Genomic DNA, 237 nt, shown 5'->3' with positions numbered 1-237 from the left:
ATGTATATATATATGTATATATATATATACATATATATATATATATATATATATGCATACATATTCTTCCCTTCATTTTTATTCATAAACCGGAAAAAAAATTCATACAAGTAAAACCTAAAAAACAAATTTATCTCCATCAACAAATCAATCAATACTTGACCCACATCCTATTTTAGAGCAAGAGCCCGTGCTGGCATAAGGCCCGCATAATATAAAAGCCAATCGATCATTTAT

This window comes from Palaemon carinicauda, chromosome 14 (genome assembly GCF_036898095.1).
Source record: "Palaemon carinicauda isolate YSFRI2023 chromosome 14, ASM3689809v2, whole genome shotgun sequence".
Classification (NCBI taxonomy): Eukaryota; Metazoa; Arthropoda; class Malacostraca; order Decapoda; family Palaemonidae; genus Palaemon; species Palaemon carinicauda.
This window is presented reverse-complemented; position numbering follows the sequence as displayed.